The sequence below is a fragment of the Dermacentor albipictus genome, chromosome 9, assembly GCF_038994185.2.
Source record: "Dermacentor albipictus isolate Rhodes 1998 colony chromosome 9, USDA_Dalb.pri_finalv2, whole genome shotgun sequence".
NCBI lineage: Eukaryota > Metazoa > Arthropoda > Arachnida > Ixodida > Ixodidae > Dermacentor > Dermacentor albipictus.
Window position 1 is genome coordinate 74,111,473 of NC_091829.1, and position 23,911 is coordinate 74,135,383.

The following is a 23,911-nucleotide window of genomic DNA, read 5'->3' on the forward strand; positions in this document are numbered from 1 at the left end:
TGTTTTTCATGTTTGCCTTGGCAGCTGTTGCAACGTGGTTGCTAGTTTAATTAGTAAGCGAATGTGTACTGTCACTTTAGTGGCCGATAAATCTACAAACCTGACCATCGATGTTTGTCTAAGACTCTGCTATCACATTTAAATAATTCACCTTTCGGGCGGAACTCTGAACTGTTTTTTTACAAAACCTTGTATTTAGGCACAGACACATTCGCTGGCACTAGGGAAGGGTATGCACTTCTTTTTTAACAACCCTTAACGGGCCACAAAGCAAATTTCGGTTACACGTTGCAAGCTGTTACATGCACTCAATGGGCTGTTCTGCCACAACAGTTGTTCAATTTAGTTCACTCATAGCGGAGAGACAAATATTTGAAATGGCACTAACCGATGATTCCAGGAGACGAACGTCACCGCCGAAACAGACACTCTCTCCACTTACCCTATATGGCCTCCGAAAGCGAAATTCCTTGCCTCCGTTCTCCCATACCGGACCAGGAGGATCGTGTGACAAATATCTCACGAGCATTGCATTTTTGTTTTGTTTTATTCGCATTTTTGGTGAGTGGTGCAATTCCGGTGACGGTCTCGCGTGCGAGCTGCTTCGTCTGTGTCGTTTCGAGCAGCAAGTGAGTTTTCGCGCTCTGCACGAGAACACAAGATCACCACCACAATCACGAGCAATGAGGCAGGCGGGATAGGATGAAAGAGCATGATTGCGGTGCTTGAATGCTCTACAAAACGACAAGGTTTCGTTGTCTGCACGGGCGACTACGTGACGTGGGGACGAGCAGACGAAACGTAAGCACATCTCTCTTGCCACACGGCCCGAAGTAAAGCAAGAACACGCGGGCATTCGGCTTGTGTGTTTGTTTATTTCTCTTACCTCTAAGTCATCTATTGAAGCAACATAGTACTCGAATAAAGGATGATGGCTTGAATAATTTTTGTGGTCACGTGTCACTATGATCGACGTCACAGCAGTGCCACGTACGTGGGCGCACCTCTGCGATATATACGTGGACTCTCTCGGTGGTAGGGCGGCGCCCGCAAAGGGAACGGCAAACGACCTTTGTTTTGAAAGTTAAGCTCATTCCCCGACGCCTAGGGACGCAATACTTACAATATACGATCGTTCGCGTGCATAATATTTGCACTGCGCTTGTTAGCTCAGTATGGCCAAACCCGGCGAGGTGTTCAGCCTAAAACTAATGTAATCTCGGTCGCAGTAAAAGTTGACGCTGCCAAGCGTATTAAATTCTTCAGCCGCCGTTGGTGAAACGCACTTGCAACAATACCGCGCTGCTCGAATACGTAAGTTACTACAAAGATTGTGGCTGAATCTGACGCTTTTGATTTAGTCTGCGCGTTAATTACCGACAGCATGCCCCTTCTTTTCAACGGATACAATGAAGGGCCTTCTTTAGATACACAATGAATTTGGTTAATACTAAAAATCGTGCGTGAAAATTAAAAAGAGGGACGGTGTGTGGGACCAGTTTTCTTTACAAATGTAATCACAGCGACAAACTTAAAATTTTCGCCATGAATTAGGCATATGGTGAGTCCCATTTAACCACATGGACACTCGCAGAGTAATAGAAGCTTCCCTAGCCCCTGGGAAACATGGATGATAAACACTGTGTAACGTGTTTGAGCACTTCCATTATATATGTTCCTTTATTTCGATAACGACTTGCCCTAAAGCATTGATTATTTATGTGTATCCGTACTATATCTGTGCTAAGAGGCTTGTGTTGGGTATGAATGGCAATAGTGCTTTGTGGGATCTCTGATATCTCTGATATCCAGACCGCTGGATCGCTTGATCCAGACCGCTGACCGCTGGATCTCTGATATCCAGCGGTCATAGCGGGTTGCGACACTGTAGGGGAGGCTGGCTTGCTGTAGTAGACATGAGCGTTCCGATTGTAAGCCAGACTTGTGCACATTATGTGGTACGCATCAGCCTATCCATGAGGGGGACTGTCCGGTACGGAGACGGTGCGCCCTGTGGCAAATGTGACCTGTTCCAGTTTGAAACCACCGCCGCTCTAAGGGACACCCCAGCCCGAAGCCTCCTAAGCACAACATTCTCCGCCATACTAAGGGTGAAGCAAAAGGGAGCAGATACATGGTGGCATACCAGCGCTTGCCAACAAATTTTTTATAAGGGCTGGAACTGACGCATATAAACTTTGCTCGCTCCTCACGCTAGAAATTAGGATTTTGGGTTTGGCGCGCCGAAAGCCCGCTTTGATTATGAGGCACGCTACAAGGAGGGGCTCAGAGTGACATTTTGAGTTTGGGAGAAGTAGGAGGGTTTAACCGAGGGGCGCGATTTTTATTAGTCTAAGAAGCCAACAAACACTGACACCAAGGATAACATATGAAAATTATTTGTTCTTAATAAATCAAATAAATAAACAATAAATTAATGGAAATGAAAGTGGATGAAAAAGAACTTGCTGCGGGTCGGGAACGATCCCAAAACCTTCGCATTTCATGGGGTTGTTGTGAATTCGGGGTTATTTACGTGCACCTAATTTCAACTACACGGGCGCTTTTTTTCTTTCTTTCCTCCTTTCATATATATTTTTTCGCATTTCTCTACCATCAAAATTTGGCTGTTGTGGTGATGATTGAATGTATGTCCTAGCGAAAGGCCTTAAGCACTAAGCTACCGTGGCCGGTACAGCATTAAGAAAAGTCTGAGATGTCCATCTATAGAGTTAATATAACCAATTCTTGAGGAAATATTCGCCATAGCGCCCATACATTGAAATCTGCAACTGCAAGGACGCCGCCATGTTGCTACTTTCAGCCGCCGCGCATGCGCCGATGGCGAGATGCGATTCAGACGAAACGCGCAATGCACGCGATACGGAGCTTCCCTTAATCACGGTGGCGCCACCTAGTTCGGGCGCCTACAAACGCACCCTTTAACGCCGGATCAAAATTATCTAAATGTTGTATAAATGGCAATCCGATATTTATCCAAAATACGCGAAAGGAGTTTTGCACATTATCCCTAAGAACGTGCTCGTGGAAATGCTAGTTTTCGCATCACATATTGAATATTGTTAGCCTAACAAAAATGAGAGGCAGTAACTTTGCGGCGCCTTTGCCGTTGCCACTTCTTTTTGCGCAAATTTACTCTAATATGTTTAGCTGTAAAATCATTAGGATGCCAACCTTTAGTGCACTATCAAGCAGAACGAGAAGACTAGCCTTGTTCGTTAGCCGAAAACCAGAACTCCGTATAAGGACACGGGCAGTGGATGTTTGACGTAAATGATATTTGATTGCCGTTTGCATTTGCCGAGAAACCTTCGGGAGTAGAAGAGTAACTTACATAGAGATTTCAGGGCACCGATGGAGCTTGTGTAGCGTACCAAGAGCGTTCTTCTCATTTGGCACCTGGCTCCGTTGATGTACCGCTCTTTGTTGTCTGATTTTTGGATATGAGAGCTCATTCATTTTTCCGGACTTAACCAAACCCGTAGGGCCAATGGGGCCGATTTTCGCAAGCGACGCTAGCGCCGCCTGGATTCTAACGGTAGTTGCACTGATACCAGAAAAATGTTTACTTACTAATAATAGATAATGTTTTGAATATTATTCCCTTACACTCAAAATTTAAAAATTATGGGCGACGTCCGAATAATTTCTAGTTGCTTAGAAAGTTAAATGCGTATCGAAAGCGCAATGACGCTTGTGAGGAATACCGCACAGCAGACGACCGACACCATGCGCCGTCTTCTTCTGCTACTGCTCTTGCGCTGCCCGCTTGCTTTGACCAGGTATATCCCACTATATATATATATATGTATATATATATATATATATATATATATATATATATATATATATATATATATATATATATATATATATATATATATATATATATATAGTTGTTTACCTTTGATATATATATTCACTTATATTTATGCTTATTTACCTTTGAAGGTTGGCACTGCTGCACAGGCCGAGCGAAATCACGACGCTCATCACACAGACTTGCTCCCAATAGACAGCTTTGTTATAACGCACATCATCGATGTTTACGTGAAATAAAAAGCACATGAATAGGGTTTCAAAGATATACTGGTGCGTAACATGCATAGTTGTTTTTATGCAAAACGATGCTACGTACAGTCTCGCCACACATTTCTGGTGAACACAGACTGTCCGCAGTTGAATGAAGAAACACATCCGACCACATAATGCCGTCGCACGCTGGTATGTTGCTAAAGTTCCTCCACTTTTGTAGCTGAAGATGTCACGTCACTTCATTCCCAATATTCATAAACTGCAGCCTGATTTGAGCCAGTGCTTCCTGTTTGAGCGAAAACACGTAGCTTTAACAAGGGCGAATTCTGTCGCGACTTTTCGACTTCTGGTCCAGAATGCCTGCTCTATCGCAGTTACCCATTTGAGAAGTCATGTTATAAAAATTTTCAGCATTTAGGCTGAATTTGCTTCGAAAGATTTATAATTTCAGATAGAAATATTTTTTGTACGTGCTGGTTTGATGAGTAGCAAATAAAGTTTATATAATAAAGGCTTAGCTGGCGTTTCGATTGCCGCTGCCGGCGGTGCGTTGTCGTCGTTTCGATGGTGGCGCCACGCCAAGGTTTGGACGCGAAACACGCCACATGCCACAGGCTTGACTTAACCATGAAATCGTGCAAAGAACCCTTTCGTTAGGCTCCTGGATCCATTGCAGTATATTAGGTCTTTAACTGTCCTTCAGTTCTGAGCGTTTTTGATTCTTCTTAACGTCTGTTCAACCATAAACGTTAAATCGGGCAATATTTCGAGTTCAGTGGACGTCTGTGAAATTCAATGGAGACGTTCGTCTGATATGGACGCCGGCCACATCTTCAAAACAGCAAGGTTGAGATAAATAAAATTTAGTTTTACGCGCCGAAACTACGATTTGCTTTTAAGGCACACCGTAGTGGGGCACAGTGGAAATTTAGATCACCTGGGGTTCTCTAACGTGCACCCAAATCTAAGTACGCGGGTGTTTTCTCACTTCTCACCCATTGAAATGCGCGGCTATGAGAACATTTGAGAGTAGAGAATATCTTTTCGACATTATTTCTTCAATCACCTGAAACCACATACTTTTTTTTCCTCCTCAGCTATTCGTAACATTGTGTTCTGAGCTATACCCGTGTCACACGGGCGTCTGGAAGGCCTTCCAACCGATAGTCAGTTGACTCAAAGGTCAAGTTCGAGCTGCTACACGGGTGGTTTCGACGGCCGCCGAGTCAATTCTCTATCGAGTCAACGGAGCACCTTACAACTCTATCGAAATCTCGATGGCCTTTGAGCAACGGAAACGGAAACAGTGCGAACATGCCCTCTCGTTCACAGTGGGCTCGTACTATCGGTGGGAAAGAACAAATCAAACCAAAATGCTCTAAAATACTATATATGAGTGTTATTAATTATTCAATAAAGTATTTTTGCTATTTGATATGCGCGATCTGCACATACTCTCGACAACAGCGACATGTAGCGACGCAAACGTTGCCGCAGTTTCGCTACTCAACAACTTAAAAGCTAAACATATATGTATGGCAATGTATAAACATTTCTTTTAATGCATAAACAAACATAAAATAAGTTACATGGCTCTTAAGTGGTTTTAATGTTGCTTAACTTTTTGGTACATGAAAACGAGAATAAAGATCCGCAGCGCCACACAATTTTACGAGAAACGCCTGAGCCACTCAACGGCCTTTCGAAAGTGCCGTGTAGCAGCGCGACAACTCCTTTGACTCGATAGAGTTGTGCCATTTCGACGGCCGTCGACTGGAAGGCCTTCCAAATGTGCCCGTGTGACAGAGGTATTAAACAGTTGTATACGCAGAGCATAAAGGGAATTACTAGACGATACAGTCGACAATGGTGAGGTGGGTTTGACATGAGCTATATCTGTTGAGAAAAGTTCCCTGTGATCGGGTGACCCATGTTCGGAATGTGGTGAGGGATTGTAGGCGGCACAAGCTTCACTCTTCACAAGCCGATAGCACAGTTTGAGCCAATGTCGATCGCTTTGAGCTGATGAGGTTAGGCCCAGCACAGTCCCTGAGATCGCGCTCCTGCTACTCCCAGACCCGACCTTTGGTAGAAGCCATTAGATGAAAGACTGCTGTTGTGTAGTTGAGCTTTTACCAAGCTGATTTGAAATGAACGATTCTTTATTTCGTAAAGCGCACACCCAAAAAGTGGATACGGTGACACTGCGCGCTATAAATACCGGTACGATGCCGTTCTCGAAGGCTACCAGTCGTACTCGCTGGTGCTTCCGTTAATGAGTCTGACGACGTACATGGATGTAGTTGTGCCCATTGTTAAGCAGGCTCATTGTTTAACTTTCGATATTCCTTGTTTGCCTCTTATATCAATGCGACAACAAGTGGCGGCCACTTCCATACAATAGTGTGAAACAACCGCCTGGTTCGGCGACCAACTTCTTCAGTATGGGCATCGGCGCCTTTTCTTGCGAGGGAACTATACAGGCGTACAACTTTCTGTGGCAATGAAGAGAAAGCAACGGAGGCAAAGTGCCCACAAGGGAGTGTTTATGAAAAAGCTGCCCGTCTCCGTCCACATTAGTTTCATCTGGGCGAGCGAAGACATAAACACCTAATTAAGAACAGACAAATGAGATAAAACACAGCACTGAATGTGAACGTTTGCTTATTTTGCGGTTCGTGAACAAGTTGTGCCACTGAGGGGGGGGGGGGTAAATTTATTTAAATAGCGCAATAATCCAGTGTAGAAATGCTTTTCAATTGCTTTGCCAAAAAATGAAGGCTACAAATTGGCCGTTAATTCCCTATTGAAGTGATCACCCTTTTCTGTAGACTGGATCTATTCTACCAACCTTAAGACCGCTCGGAAAGACCCTTGGAGAGAACCGTTTGTTAATGAATACTGCCAAACTGACGATATTTCATGCCAAATTAATTTTCGTACGAATTTCGTATTAGTAGAAATAGCGATCCAATTCTTCAAATTGGATCAGTAATAGCACAGACGTAAATATTTGTAATGGCGTTAAACCGTGATTGCAGGAAAGGAGTGTCAACGCGGAAATAGACACTCTCTCCACTTGCCCTGTCTAGCCTCAGCAAGCGAAATTTCGTCCCTGCGTTGTCCCATGTGGCGGCCGGAGGATCGCTTGACAGATACGTCAACGGTCCCGCCTTATTTTTTTTCTTCTGTCGCATTTTTTCCGAATGGTGCAGTTCTGGTAACGGTCTCGCAACGGGAGCTCTTTTGTTTGTCTCGTTTCGCGTAGCCGCCGATTTTGCGCGCTCTGGAGGAGAACACCAGATCAGCGCCGAAATCGCGAGCAATGCCACAGGCGTGAGAGGACGAAAGAGCATGTCCGCGGCGCTGGAGTACATTACAAAACGACATAGTTTCGTTCTCCGCGCGCGCGACTGTGTGACGTGGAAACAAGCAGACGAAACGGAAGTACACCTCCCTTGCCATACGGCACGAACTAACAGAAAAACATCTGGACATTCGGCTTGCGTGTTTCATTATCTCTCTTAAGAGGAAGCTTTAGCTCGGACCCAACTCCGACGCGGCCTTTTCAAATACATGTAAAACGCGAAAGCATTTTTCTGAGATAACCCCTGGACCGATCTTGATGAAATTTGTTGCATTTGAGAGAGTAAGATAAATTCTAGTGACCGTTGGAAGCAGAGTTTTGATTTAGGGCTTGAATTTTGTTAGAAAGATTTTCAAAATTCAGAAGTTTAAAAAAATAGAAGCATGAAGTTTACAAACTAATAGTTCTGCATCAAGAACAGATATCGCGGTTCTGTAAACGGCATTCATTAGATCATTCAAAGCGGACGAATATTATATGTCATTTTACACCTTACGTGAATTTGTTACATTGTTTGCGAGGGTTCTGCAAAAGTTGTAATTACATATTATTACATTTTTTGAAGTTCTTGTGTAACATATCAATTTTGTCCGCTTTAGATGTGCTATCAGATACAATTCACAGAACTGCGATATCGTTTTTTCTTGTTGAGTTACAGAGTTGTAAACTTGATAATATCGTTTCCTGAAAATTTGCAATTTTTGTAAATTTTTTATCAAAAATTGACGACCTAACTCAAAAATCCAAACCAACAGTCACTAGATTTTAGGTTTTTCTTTTAAATGCTGCAAACCTAGTCAAATTTGGTGCAGTGATTGCCGAGAAAAACGAATTCTCCTTTTACATGTATTTTGATATGAGCACCCGAGCTAAAGCTTCCTCTTAACTCTAAGTTATCCATTGAAACAACATAGTAAACGAATAAATTATTTCGCCTTGAATAATTTTTGCAGTCACGTGCTACTATAAGCGATGTCACAGCGCTTCCACGTACGTAGGCGCAATTGCGCGATATATACGTGGACTCTGTCTCTCTGGGAGGGTGACGGCAGCCCGGATAAAGACCAACGGCGTTTGGTTTGAAATTTAACCTCTTTGCGTGGCACGTAGAGATGAAATACTTAGCAGACACGATCGCTAGCACACTTAGTATGCAGTGCGCTTGTCAGCTAAATATGGCCAGACCTTTTCAGGGGCCCGGCCTTGAAGGCAGTATAATCTCGGGGGCAGTAATTGTTTTCCCTGGAAAAGGTAGTAAATTGTGCTGCTTTCCGTTCGTAAAAAAAAAAAAAACTACTAACGTGCTCCCACGCTGCTCGAATACGTAATTTACTAAAAAAACTCTTGTTAAATACGACCCTCCTAATTTCGTCTACGCATTACCCATGGGATGCCACTTTTATTTCAAGCAATATAATCAAGTGTATTGCTTAGGTCAACAATGAATTTCGGTAATGGTACAAACCGTGCGCAAATATTTAAATTAGGTGCAAAGTGTGGCACCACTTTTCTTTCCAAATGTAATCACGGCTACAAACTTAATATTTTGGTCATGCAATAAACATGTGATGTTAGGCTGCTGAGCACGAGGTCGCGGGATCGAATCCCGGCCGCGGCGGCCGCATTTCGATGGGGGCGAAATGCGAAAACAACCGTGCACTTAGATTTAGGTGCACGTTAAAGAACCCCAGGTGGTCGAAATTTCCGGAGTCCTCCACTACGGCGTGCCTCATAACAGAAAGTGGGTTTGGCACGTAAAACCCCATAATTTATATGTATTTATATAACATCTGATGAGCTCCAATTTCGCTACACGATAACTTGGCGGGACGTCGAAATTTCCCAAGAAACTCGGTAACATGGTTGATACACACCATATAACGTGTTCGAGCACTTCCATTACATATGTCTCTTTATTTCCATAATGACTTGCCCTGAAGCCTCAATTCTTGATGTGTAAATCAGTACTATTTATGTGCTGTGATGCCTATGTTTTGTATGAATTGAAGCAGTGTTTTGTGGAATCTGTTATCACGTACCCAGCGGTCATAGCTGGCTACGACCATGTAGCGGAGGGAAGCTTGCAGTAGGAGGAGCTAGCGTTCTTATTGTTAGCCTGGACTTGTGCGCATTAGGTGGTGCGCATCAGCCTATCCATCACTGGGAATAAGCAGTAGGGACACGTAGCAACCACTGGTAAATGCACCCAGTTCAACTTTCAGGTTACAGCCGGTGTTTGGGCCACCCTGACCAGAACGCTTCTAACCACAACATCCTCCGCCCTAGTAAGGTGAAGGGGAAGGGAGCAGACAAACGGTGGGGTAAGAGCACTAGCCCACGCAATATACACAGTTGCTGAAACCGACGCATTTGGAACTTTGCCCACTCATCGCGCTAGAAATTGTGATGTTGGGCTTACGCACCAAAAGCCCGCTTTGATTATGAGGCACGCTATATTGAAGGACTGAGAGTGATTTTACCAATTTTGGAGTCTTTTAGCATGCACTTAAAGCCAAATGCACACGCATGTTTTTCTTTTTGTTTTTCCATTTCACTTCCGTCGCAATTCGGTCGCCGTGGCCGCAATTGCATCGACGACCTTGAGCTCAGCAGTTTAACGCCTTAAGCACTAAGCTACCGCGGCTGGTATCACACACACAACAGGCTCCACCGTTCACGTACAGAGTTAACATGACCAACTCTTGCGCGCATGCATTGAAATCTGCAACTGCAAGGACGCCACCATATTGCCACATTGCGCTGCCGCGCAGGCTCCGACGACGAGATGGCATTCATACGAGACGCAAAATGAACGTGATATCTTGCCTCCCTTCACCATGGTGGCAGGATCTAGTTCAGGCGCCTGCAAAGGCATCCGTCAGAACATGATCAAAATTACTAAATGTTTTAGAAATGGCCGTCCGAGATTTATCGAAAATACGTCAAAATTACCTTTACACATTGCCCCTACGGACGTGCTCATGCAAATGCTAGTTTTCGCACCATATATTGAATATTGTTAGCTTGACAAATATTGGAGGCAGCAACATTGTGGCGCCTTTGCGGATGCCGCTTTTATTTTGGCACAAGTTTACTCTGATGTAATCAGATGTAAAATAATTACGATTCCATACCTTAGTGCGCTACGAGGCTCACTTGTGGAGAGGCAAATCTCCATCAGTCGAAGCGAGAAGACTAGCCTTTTTCGTCAGCAAGAGAGCAGATCAACGTATAAGGACACGGTCTCCGGCTATTTTACATTAATATAGGTTGATCAGCGTTTGCATTTGTCGGGAAACATTCGGGAGCTGTAGAAGCACTTATGTAGAAATGCCAGGGCACCGATAGTGTTTGTCTAGCTTGCCAAGAGTGCAGTTTTCGTTCGGCTGCTGGCTCCATTGTTGTACCTATCCTTGAGGCTTAATTCTTGAGCATACACCTCGGCTGGTGATTTTCAGGACGTACGAAACATTATTTATGTTTACAAAGATATTGGCCCTGGGGGGTTTCCGATTTTGCTCTTGACGAATTCATTCATTCTTCTGGGATTAACCGTGGAACGTAGAAAGAGTGCGCTTTCGTGAGGCTGCTAGACCCTAAGTTTCGTTCCATAACGAACTTCACAGATTCTTCTGGGCTTATCTGTTTCACCATAAATATTAATAACTTCAGTGACATTTCGAGTTCAGCGAACGTCAGTGAATTTCGGTGGCGACGTTCCCCTGGACATGCACGTGTGCCAGATCTTCGAAACAGCATGGTTGAGATAAATAAATATTAGGATTCACATGCCAAAACAACGATTTGAATTTGAGGGACACCGTAGTGGGGCACAGTTGAAATTTGGAGCACCTGGGGTTCCTTAACGTGCACCTAAATCTATGTACGCGGGTGATTCAGCATTTATTCTCTCTAAATGCGGTGGCCATGAACACGCTTCAGAGGAGAGCAAATTTCTAAGAATTTATTTCTTGAATAACCTAAAACCACGTTCTTTTTCTTCTATTCAACTTTTGGCAACGTTGTACTATGAGTCAAAAAGCTCTGTACGCAGAGCATACTGGGAATTTACGGCACGCGACAATGTCGACAATAGTGAGGTGATGCTTGAGATGGGGGTTGGGGGGACATGTTGCTGCGTTCACTACATGTTTTGTTTCATCATCCGCGTGTAACATGACAGTTCCATAGTTCACATCTCTGGTCATCGTCATTGTTTATACTTATTTATCTCACGCAATCCAGAGTGACTGATTTTAGGCCTATTTACAGCCATGCCACATCCACCATGCGAAGTACATTTCTTCACTTCACGAACAATCCATTGAAAACCGATCACCATGTGTATGGCGCTCTTTGGTCATATCTGGCCCTAGCGCCAGAAAAACCCCATACATCATCATCATCGCGAGAACTTGGATTCCATGTGAACGAGTAACACAAGGTTGAAAAGTTGGGAGACACTGTTTGCTGCAGCAGCTTATGTCTTCACGAGCCGCGAACACAGTTTGAGCCAATGTGGATCACATTGAGCCGTTGAGGTTAGGCCCAGCACATTCCCCGAGTTTGTGCGCCTGCTACTCGCAGACCCGACCTTAGGCACAAGCCATTGGATGACATAAGATTATTTTTCTATAGCTGAGTGTTTACCACACAGATGTGAAATTAACAATTCATTTCCTAAAGCGCACACGCAGATTAGCAGGAAGCGGCGTCATTGCGCGCTGTAAACATTGGTACGTAATCGTTCTTGAAGGCTTACCAGTTGTACTCACCGGCGCTTCCCTTGATAAATGTCACGACGTACATGGGTGCACTTGTGCATATTGTTAAGCAGGCTCAATATTTATCTCCCTCCTCTCCGTCTTGTCTCGGTACCGCCGTCTGTCGGGCGCTGCTTTACGCACCAACGGCAGTAAAGGGTGGTGATGGCGTATGAAACGTCACAATTTTCCGTTGGGGCGGCGGGAGATTTGAATTTCAGAAACGGTATTCGGACCCTTTAGATGCAATTTCCTCGACAACTAACTCTTATCTCGGCACTAAAGAAGCCTTGCGAGGTTTCTGGAATGGTATTTAAACAGTCCACGTAGACTTAGTATTTGGTTTTAGACTCCCTTTGAAGTCGCCGCGCGTCGTATTCTGTGTGTGCGAGTGAAAGCACGTGAAGGAAGCCAGCAATCGCGGCTCAATCTGGCGCTCTCGATGGAAGAAAGCGGAGGCTAAACGCGGCGCATTACGGCGCGCGAATGGCCGTGGGAAGATGTAAGAGATGGGGAGGGGGGCAGCCTTGTGCTCCGGGATTAAATGCGCATTTTGTGACCATGCACACGGAGAACTTACGATCGCAGCTTGATTTCGTGCACCATATATTGAGGAAAGCAGAGAGGCAGCTCGTAAGAGAAAGGGGGGGGGGGTCAACCCCTTCCCCAACAAGTTCGTGCTTTGCACGGCAGCGCACGTTAGTGCGCGCCGTATCTTGAAGGGGATCTACAGACGGCTTATAACTTTCTGCACGCTGTGTTCTCGCCGCTCTTGCGTTGAAGCGACAGACGGCAGGAAGGGCAATTCACTCGCTGCTGCTGCCGCGCTTGCTCACACCAGCATTAAGAGAGAGAGGGTCCGCCCTCATTGAGTGTGATGCGCTCATGTCTGCATTTGCGCGCTGACACCATGCTTGTTAATTCAGTTGATGAGCGAGTGTTTCCAAGTGTTCACGGCCGATAAAACTACTGTCCTTACTACTTAGAGCTGTCTACTAATTTGCTATCGCAATCGACGCTTCACCTTTCGGGCGCAACTGCAACTTTTTTTATCCGGTTCCTTATAGCTGAACTCATGTCGGAGAGTAAAGCACATAGTCGTCAACGTCTGATAAATTTTCGCTAAGCTGGTATAGTTGCCCTCGTTCCGTGTTCAGCTTTTGCTGATGTGTCTTCTCGATAGCAACAACGTGCATTCAGGAAACTTTACGGATGAGCCACATGCCCAGCGATAGAAGACAGTCTTTCGCGCTATCATACGTTGACCTCATCTCCGCACACCTGTAGGCGGCGGACGGCATTTTCACTTCAGGAATACAGTTATTCTGCTGTAATCAATATTCAGATGCACTTGCACCCAAACTTTTTGTTGTCAAATAAAGGTCTGAGAAGGTATATTGCGCTGAATAAATAGGAAAGAGTGTTCGAAAAAGCAGGTTTCATGCGTCCAGTCTGGAGAGCATAATGTTCTTTGACAAATAATTGCGTAGACTGAGCGATATTCAACCCATGACCGTAAAACTGCAAGTAATGTATCAAATAGTTCCGGAAATGTACTTGCAAGCGAACAAGGAAAACATGATCGAGTTAGTTTGTCGGTGACATTCCGAGCAATACCAAAGGTTGTGAAGCTTACCGGCAATTTAAAAATTAACTCGATATCCAAAAGAAGTGATATTTTGTGAAAGCTGAAGTTGAGCGGTTGCCATCACTGTTTATTAGGTACAAATCATTCGCCCAGTGACAAGGAAGGCTCTGAGAACTCATTGGCAACATTGTCCGACGTAATGCATATAGAGGCAGAACAATTAACATACAGCTGTTGGAAAAAGGAAACATAACAGGCAAGAGGCACTTTTCGAATGTCAAATACGGAATTCACTATTTAGCAAGGGGTTTCTCTAAAGAAGTGACGCACTGAAGTTTACCTACAAATGCAGAAGTTCCATGCTTGAAAACTGTTCTAACGCTTGCCCCAATTTACATATAAGTGTGGTACAAGCTTACGCATGCAACGATGACTGTTCCTTCAAGTAATCGGTTCGTAAATTATTTCTCTATATACCACGAAAGCCCTAACATATACTGAAAATCGAGAAGGCTCAATTATGCGTGGCCTAGCAAAACGCGGCAGTGGTTTATGAAACACTTTTACGACACTTTTGAAATTTTGGCGAGGATTCGTATTCCTAAGCGTATGGAGCATTGTCATAAAGGGTGCCTAACAAGGATGGGGTATAAAGACAAGCGGGGCGCCTGGATGACGCAGTCTATGCAAAATGTCAAGCGGCTGCACGTAGCCAGAAGGGCTGGAATTGATACAAAGCTCAGGCGTCCTTCTTCTCGAGGAACACCACTCTCTGCCAAAGAGTTAAGCTCACTAGCGAAAATGGTTGTGCGTAGGACGCACACTCTGCAGCGTCAGTGATTTTGGCACGTGACTTATATAAATCATCAATTGCAGAAAGGGAAGTACCACAGGTTTTCGTGCCTCGTGTACCAAGAAAATGAACAGAAAAGGGGGGCGGAGGAGTTGGGGGTAATGCGTTGAACATGACGGGTTTTTAACTACAGCATATGTGAACAGGCACAGTGGGAAGCAGGTGAATCAAGCGAAAAATGCTGTGCATGAAAATGGGGCACACAATGTACGTGGTTATGTTAAAAGAAGGAAAAGGTGCCACGACGGTTTGCTGTTACACTTGCGGACACTTGTCCAGGGTAAGATATTTATAGCTAACTTTAGCGCTGACGTTGGCCTTCTGATAGCACGGCAGTGCCACATTTCATCATTACTCATTTATTCTAACGAACGCCTTTGAAATACTTTTTACAGTAAAACGCCCCCGTCGCGTTCTCCCTATAGCTGTCGGTCTATAACCAAATATCGCCGAGGGCCTAAAGCCTTTTTTGTAGTACTGTAAGCTATGCAATATATCTAGAACCTGAATTTGTAGTTGCCAGAAAAATATTGCAGAGAGATTTCGTAATTTATTTTATGAAAGCTTAAAGTCCTTCGGTGAGGTGGAAAGCGCGGATGGAAAACTTTGATGGTTTATTGCTCCTATGGGAACAATCTCGTTGTCTGAAAATTGATCTATTCGTCAGGCAATGATTCAACGGACTGTCATTTTCAAATGACTGTCAGGGGGTTATATGCAGGACAACTCAACATCAGCTCCTAAACTTAAAGAATTTACATAGTGCCTCACCAGGCTACATATTCGTTTCAACGAGCCGTACGTGACTATTTTCTCCCAACGCGTACGTTGCCGACATTGCGCGGTTTGGTATGAAGAAAACCTTCACTGATCTGTCCAAGTTAGGCGTTTGTTGTAAGCATACATGGAGCGTAGCTTTGCTATCACTCGACGACACTTTTTGCAAGTTTAAATATAGATGACAAAACGCCCGTGAGGTTTCCTTGTATGACGCGCTCATTTCGTAGCGAACGAGTTGAAGAGTGGATAGTGCATATCGATCCCATGTCCGCATTCAAATCAATTCTAACACTTCAAGGAGATGGTCTTCGATGTTTGGCCGTCGAGATTGTACAAGTTATGGATATTGCCCAACGAAGAACAAAGAAATTAAATTCCTCTGGATTCTCTTGTGCATACTGCGTGTGGGAAGCAATGCGCCAGCGGATGCCGTTGAAAGAGCCGTTTTGCACGTTAGCGCGTAAGACTTGATACGTACTCACTCCTTGCTCATGGTATACGATGTATGTATGTATGTATGCATGTATGTATGTATGTATGTATGTATGTATGTATGTATGTATGTATGTATGTATGTATGTATGTATGTATGTATGTATGTATGTATGTATGTATGTATGTATGTATGTATGTATGTATGTATGTATGTATGTATGTATGTATGTATGTATGTATGTATGTATGTATGTATGTATGTATGTATGTATGTATGTATGTATGTATGTATGTATGTATGTATGTATGTATGTATGTATGTATGTATGTATGTATGTATGTATGTATGTATGTATGTATGTATGTATGTATGTATGTATGTATGTATGTATGGTAGCCATGGTTGGTGCACATGAGACGGGGTTTCAAGGTGGGTCCCCGTGGCTGCGCATGGTTCTTCGTGGCGTTGAGCGCATTCCCTGGCGCGTGCGATATCTTCGAGGTAATCTGCGGCCGGTGCATAGTTCGGCGATCCGAGATGGCTTGTCGCTTCGCGTGGCTGTATTCCAGCGTGCCTAGTGTGCAGATCGCGTAATCTCACGTTTCGTACGGGCGTTCAAGCGAGAGAGAGCTCCGAAGCGTCAACTCATGTTCGCATTCGCAGGTGTAACATCGCGCTTGATAATTTATTAAAGAGAAAATGTTTAGTGTGAGTTTTTTAGCCGATAAAACTACATATCTTACAATGTGGAGTAATCTAATACTTTGCTATCACAATGAAAGCCTTCGCTTTTCGGGTGAAACTTAAATATTTTTACAAGAAACGGTATTTAAGCAAGCAAACTTAGATTGTATTGCACAAATGCTATGGTATGCGCCATTTTTGAACGAACCCTCAACGGGCCACATAGCAAATTTTGGTTGAACGTTGGAAGTGGTTACCTGTCATCTAAGGAGCATTTTGCGGCAACATACCGTGAAATTGGTTCAATAATTGCAGAGATAGAAATATTTGAGAGGACGCTGAGTCGTGATTGCAGGAGGCGAGTGTCAACGCCAGAACACGCACTCTCTTCACTTGCGCCGTCTAGCCACCGCAGGCGAAATTCCTTGCCTGCGTTTTCCGATAGGGGTGCCGGATGATCACGTGGCGAATTCGTCACGGGCCGCGCCTTTTTTTTTTTGCGGAATTTTTGCTTAGTGGTACACTTCCCATGACGGTCTCGCACACGAGCTTTTGCGTCTGTCTCGTTTCGCCCCACGGGCGATTTTGCGCGCTTCAATATGGTAGAAGACAGCATAGTTTCGTTCATTGCAGGCGCCACTGGGTGACGTTGGATGAAGCAGACATAACCGAAGGACATCTTTCTTGCCATGCGGCACAACATAAAAGAAAAACATGCACGCATTCGGTTTGTTGGTTTCGCTATGTTTTAAAACTATGGATCGTCTATTGAAGAACATAATAAGCAAATAAATGACGTCGCCTTGAACAGTTTGTGCAGTCACGTGTCACTGTGAGCGAAGTCACACCTCTGCCAGGTACGTAGGTGCACTTGTGCAATATATACGTGGACTCTCGCTGGAAGGGCGGTGCCCCAATAAAGAACGCCAAACGGCGTTTGGTTTGAAATTGAAGCTTTTTGCGCGGCGGGTGTGTATGCAATGCGCTTGTAAGCTCGAAATGGCGAGACCTGATGAGGGACCCTGCCTTGCAGTCAACGTAATCTCGATGGCAGTAATACTTGCCCCCGGAAAGCGTAGTAAATTCTGCAGCCCCCTATGTGTAAAACACGCTTGATACACATCCCCGCTGCTTGAATACTGAATTTGCGGCAAATGCTGTGCCTAAATCTTACGCTATTGACTTAGTTTGCGCAAAACCCACAGCATACGACTACTTTTCAAGGAATATAATCAAGGCCTTTGCTCAACAACCTATTAGGTAGCAGTAAAAACAGCGCATAACTGTTAAAAAGAGGGAGATTGTGTGCGACCAGTTTTATTTCCAACCTAATCACAGCTACACACCTAAACTGTTTGCCAATAAACGTACAATGACCCCTATTTCCATAGCATGCAAACTCTGAGTGACCTAGACGTGTCCGAAGGCACTGGGAAACAAGGATGATTAAAGCCGTGTATCGTGTTCGAGTACTGTTTTTTCTATTCTTTATATTGCAATAAGGAATTTCTCTGAAGGCATAATTCTTAACCTCTATCGCTCTCTTTCTCTCTCTCTCTCTCGCTATATATATGTGTGTGTGTGTGTGTGTGTGTGTGTGTGTGTGTGTGTGTGTGTGTGTGTGTGTGTGTGTGTGTGTGTGTGTGTGTGTGTGTGTGTGTGTGTGTGTGTGTGTGTGTGTGTGTGTGTGTGTGTGTGTGTGTGTGTGTGTGTGTGTGTGTGTGTGTGTGTGTGTGTGTGTGTGTGTGTGTGTGTGTGTGTGTGTGTGTGTGTGTGTGTGTGTGTGTGTGTGTGTGTGTGTGTGTGTGTGTGTGTGTGTTGTCTTTGAGGCCTGTGTTGGGTATGAATGACATTATTGTTTAGTAGAATTTGTTGTCACGGATCCAGTGGTCATAGCTGGTTACGAGATTGTAGCGGAGGCCGACTTGCAGTAAGAGACGCGAGCGTTTCGGTTGTAAGCCTAGACTTGCGGAGATTAATTGGTACGCATCAGCCTATGCATCACTGTTACTGAGCAGTATGGACACGTATCACCCAGTGGAAAGTGCAACTACTTCCGCTTTGACATTCCAGCCGGTGTAAGGGCCAACCCGGCCGTAACCCTCATAAGCACAATTTTTTCCACCCTGGTAAAGTGAAGTGGAAGGGAGCAGGCACAGGGTAGAATAAGACCACTTACCCACGCAATCTTTATAATAGCTGAAACTGGCACATTTGAAGCTTTGCTCGCTCATCATGTTAGAAATTGCAATATTGGGTTTTACTCGCCGAAACCCCTCTTTCATTATAAGGCACGTTATAATCAGGGATTCGGAGCGACTTTAACAATATCGGGTTGTTTAACGTGCACATAAATCCATGTACCCGAGCGTTTTTTCTTTCTTTTCTCTTTCGTCTTTTCGTTTCACCTTCATTTTTTTTCAATGACGCTCCCGTCGAAATACGTCCGCCGTGGCCTCGATTGAAAGGACGACCTTGAGCTAAGGAGTTAAATGTTTGAGCCACTAAGCTACCGCGGCTGCTGTCAGACTATTTTTTCGAGACGCACGATATTTGACGTAGTGTGAAGACCACATGATATACATGCATACTCTAACTTTGGTCTAATAAATGTAAAATAACAGTAATGTCACATTATGAGGGGCATTTTTCAGTTTGTGCCTTAGGAAACAGAGTTTACGGAAAGCAGAAGAACAAATATCGTTAATATGCATTTTCCACGACAATGTGGAAGTCAAAGTAACACCTAAGTATTTGTAATTCTTAGTCTCATGCAGAGCTGAAGAACCTAGGGTATAATAAAAAGTTAGTGGTTTTTTTACGATTAATACGTAAAAATATGGATTTATCAGCGTTAATAAACATACCCCATTTATTACACCACTTCAATATGGTATTTAAATTCTTTTCGAGGACAGTCTGATCATTCTGACAGGTTATATCACTGTACAAAATACAATTGTCGGCGAACAGTCTAATTTGCACACCTGGAGTTATGGTTTTAACAATGTCATTTATATACATTAGAAACAGTAAAGGTCCCAAGACACTACCTTGGGGCACCCTGATGTGACTGGGAGAGTGGCCGAGCTATCTTCACCACTTGTAATGTAATGAATGCGTTTGCTCAGGTAAGCAATAACCCAGTTTACGAAAATTTCAGGTATGGTAATAATTGTAAATTTCAAGATTAATTTGTTGTGCGGAACATTATCGAAGGCTTTTTTGAAATCTAAAAAAAATATTTCATTTCATTTCATTTTATTTCAGCATTCTTTTTTACAGCAGAAAGATTCTTTTTTACAGCCATTTGACCATTATTGTTTAGAGAAAAAGCAAGCGAATGAATCACTGATACCAATTGCGTTACAGTCGAATAACCCTTTCTGAAGCCATGCTGAAACTCCATAAGCACATTGTTTTTAGCCAAGAATTCTTTTATATAGTTTTCCATGATGTGTTCCAAGAGTTTGCAGCATTGTTGTGTCTGAGAAATGGGACGATAATTTTGTAATCTTAATCGATCGCCTTTTTTAAATTTTTTAACCACTCGGGCCACTTTCCATTCATCGGGCAGTTGTGCCGACAGCACAGAAGCAGAAAAAATTCATACAAGAACGCCGGCAATAAGTTCAGGATAACGTTTCAGAAAGATGTTTGGGATGTCATCAGGGCCGCAAGCAGCTGTGGTTTTCAGGTTTACCGACTTTTTGACAATTCGAGCATAAGAAATAGAATCCACATCAAATACCTGTTTCATTGGAAGCATAGTAATGCAACCATCTGACACTGCAAAGACATTTTGAAAGTACTCATCAAAATTCAGTGCTATGTCGTCATCATTAGTTATTAAAGTGACCTCTATTATTATCTGTGAAATCGGTTTCTTTTTTTCCTTCATATGGTTCCAGGCGTTTGTCGGATCATTTTTAATAATGTTAGACAGGGAGTTGTTATAATAGTAACTCTTTGCAGCAGTAAGCTTCTGTTCGTAAGAGTTCTGCGCTGTTTTATTTTAACGGGATTCCCACGCTTTCTTTAACCCTTTTGCCTTGCGTTTATTGTATGAATAAGATCGCGTGTCATCCAACGTGTATGTTTGCAAACTTTCTTATTTTTACTAGGGATGAATCTCTTCATGCAGTACTGGCACATAATCCATGTGCTGGCACATGGATTATGCTGGCCATGAATCCATGGCACATAATCCATGACCGTTTTCCATGTGCTCTACGATGGACACATCGTCGGCATGAGAATAATCTTTGTAGCTAAGCACTAAGGAATGGTATTGCGCCATCTGTAGAAATGGTAAGGTAATGCTCACCAGACGGTAGTCGGAAAGTCCTTCTTCAATACAAAGAAAATATCCCGAAAAATCCTGGCGAAGAAGTACCAAGTCGAGAAAGGAACTGCGAGGGCCGTGTACGCGTTTCGGCTCGCGTACCACCTGCTTCAGGTTAAACGTAGCACAATAATGAAGACAATGTTGGTGAGCTTCCTAAACGTGTTTCCAGTATTAAGGCGCTCCCAGTCGATGTTTGTGCAACAAAATCACCCGCAAAAATGGTATTTTTTCTGTGCCTGTTCATTTCATCCTCTAGCTTTTGTAAGTATTCGGGAGTAGCTTCCGGCGGTCTGTATATGGCGTAAACATTAAAGCTGTTACCCCAAAAGCTTATCTTGACGCGCAAATATTCAATCTCAGGGATATCTTTCAAGAGATGAGCAGAAATGCCATTTTTGATCAGGATTGCAACACCACCACCTCTGTTGCGCCTGTCTTTTCGGAGCACTGTATAGGAAGGAGGAAATATATCGTCACTTATTTCATCGTGTAGCCAAGTCTCAGTCAAGACAGTATATGTGGATCATGTTTCAGTAATAAAATTTCCAACGCATCAGTTTTATTTTCAAAACTGTGCGCATTAACCATAATCAGTCTGAGCTTCTTATGTCACCCTTGGGGAGTACGTCAATCCTTTGAGTTTGAGGAATTGTTTAGTTCGTTCGTTGTGGGAGTTCGAAGAGAGCTTTGGGGAATTCTTACGTGGCTGTTTAGGCATTAAACCCAATAAAAAGTATCGTTGCCAATCTTAAGCTTATCGTGGATCAATGAAGCTCTTTTTTAAGCAGCTTGTCTTCTTTACAGGTTTCCCAGAGGAATTTTCTTTTTTTTTTTAGTGTGGAAAGCGAATAATCATTCTGAATGTAGATGCCAGACCCTTTGAATTTCTTGCAGTTTGCAAGAATTGCCTTTTTTTTCACTGTAATCCTGAAGGTAAATTATGACCGGAGGTTTCCTTTGTTTTTTCGTAGCCTGCGTATTCGAACAATAGACTCACATTCCACACCCAGCTTGCCTTGAAATACATTCTTGAAATTTTTTCCTTCATTATAGATTCGGTTTCGTTGGCTACCTCCATTATCCCGTACGTGATCACAATGGAACGCCTGCTATGGCCGTCCAATTTAGTCAATTTGTTTGTCTGAAAAGTCTTCACTTTCTCTAAAGATTTAAGAGTGGTTTCTACTTCACCGGCCTGAACTAGGGTTGCAGAAGAATCAGGGAGATCAGTTTGCATGTCCTCTAGAGTACGTTGTAAGCTGGCTAGTACACTGTTTGTGTTGCATAACTGCACTTTTCAGTTACATTTCACTTCATTTCAGTTACATCTGTGAGGGTAGCTTTTTGGCCTTCAAGCAGTTGGCCTTACAGTTCCTTTCGTGTCGGTCCAGGATTTGTTTCTATATCACCACAAAGAAGTAACATGCACACCTGTAAGCACTCGTAAGCAAGGCTAATATACCGTTGGGGGCATGGTAGGACGACAATGCAACGATGGTCACTGCAAATTCTGCTAAAAATCACAGAGGGACCAACCTGCACAGCTAACAGCAGGTGCCTGGTGAGCATCGTTGCGGCTAGGGCCGGGCCCGCCGTGCCCACTGATCAGGTACACAATGTATATTTTTTCTCGCATTGTTGCATGCGTCAAACTTTCTTTAACTGTCTTGCGCCGCTGCCTGCGCATCTACTACACGGCGTTCTACCTCATGAGATAAAGTAATGAAAAATGCGCACACATCGACTGTACGCGGCGCGCATGTCATATCGCCTGCCTCCTTCCTTGAGGGCTAGGCCGCATTTATAGGGCATTTTCCCGCTGCGTTCTAGGCAGCGCTGGCTTGGCTCACTGGTAGAGTAGCTCACTTCCGCCCAGCAATCCCGGGTTCTACCCCGGCAGGAACTGGAGTTTCTTTTCTAATTCACGGTGATCGCTGCTACGGACACCGTACCCCGCCGGCGGACACCGTCACTAACTGGAACGGCTACTGGTACGAGCCCATGAGAGCTTCAGCTGTAAAAGAAGCAATCGCTTGCAATCACTTCTGTGCAAAATATTTTCACTGAGGTTACAAATTACAGCCCTGCGAAAATATTTCATCAAAAATAAAAGGGATATTGATTACTTTTAAATTACTTTTCGCCCTTTTTACACGGTAGGCTGATATGTGATGGTCCCAATAGCAGCTGGCGATAGTGTCCGTAGCCGCGAAAAACTGACGGCACAATAGCACTGTAGTGCCTGTGAGCGCGTCTGTGGCATGGTTTTTCTGGTGCGTGTTTGTTTTTCTGCTAATTCTTTGGCGAGCCTCTATCCAGTTTGCCCGCCCGATCGAAAGGACCCTTCCGTATTTGTTGATCTTCATCATTATCATCAAGAGATGAAACACGGTACGATAGTAATTATGGTGTGTGTTGATGATGAATATTGCCACTCCCTTGAAACACGATGGTGACATCGCCACCTAGCCAGCTTGATTTATGCAGGTAGACAATGTGTATTTTTCTAGCACTGTTGCACACATCTATTTAAACTTCTTTTTCAATTTAAACATTCTTTAACTACCTGTCACAATTGATCTACATCTACGTGCGTATTTGCCGCAACCAGTGCATCTGTAGCATTGCGTTCTACCTGGTGCAAACATTCACGGCGTCTTTTCTGTTATGCCTATGATCACCTGAAGGCGAAAGCCCAAGTGCCGATGCAATAAAGAGGGACACCATGACTTCCTTAATTCGTCTATTCTACTTTGTTTAGAAATCCCCCCTAATTGCCTTACTCAACCCCTAATTCGCATAGCTATCCCCCTAATTCACTTACTCCACTTCGCATAATCATCCCTCTTAATTTGTTGAGTCGTCCTCTTAAAGCGCCTCGTCATTAATCTAGATTATATTGCCTATGACTCGCCTGAGCAATCCCCTTAATTCTCTTAGTGCACCCTTCTTGTTTGCCTTATAATCCATTTTTGTCATCCATCTTGCATCCTTATGGGGCTATAGGCCAGTGATGATGATAGTGTTTGTAGGTTT